Source organism: Lupinus angustifolius, chromosome LG18 (genome assembly GCF_001865875.1).
Source record: "Lupinus angustifolius cultivar Tanjil chromosome LG18, LupAngTanjil_v1.0, whole genome shotgun sequence".
NCBI classification, from domain to species: Eukaryota; Viridiplantae; Streptophyta; class Magnoliopsida; order Fabales; family Fabaceae; genus Lupinus; species Lupinus angustifolius.
The window spans coordinates 7,582,645-7,583,059 of NC_032026.1; positions in this window are offsets into that span (position 1 = coordinate 7,582,645).

A 415-nucleotide genomic window follows, 5' to 3' on the forward strand; every position below is an offset into this window, starting at 1 on the left:
GATGAAACACCTCTGACCACTCTTCTTCCCTCTATTCCCTTTCCTCCGAAAGAACTTCAAGGGCTTCTTTCTTCGTCGGGGAATTCTCTCAAACTTTTGTTTGTGAAACTTCTTCTTTGTGGAGCAAGTGCAACTCTTCTCTTTACATTGGATTTCCAAGTATGGTTTTGTGCATGCCTTAGTGAATTTGGACTTTTGTTTCAATATGTCAGAGAAGAATTGGTCTTGCTTGCAAAGTTTGTCAAGAGCTTCTAATGTTAACTTGTTAATTTGCTCTAGAGTGAGGGTACTGAAGTCTTTTTGTGAAGCGGCTACCATCCTATGAAGTTCGGGTTGGAGTTCTTGTGGGAGAGAGGCTACATAAGTATTTTTCAAACTGTTGTCATTGTAGCCATTTAACAAGTAGAATCATTGT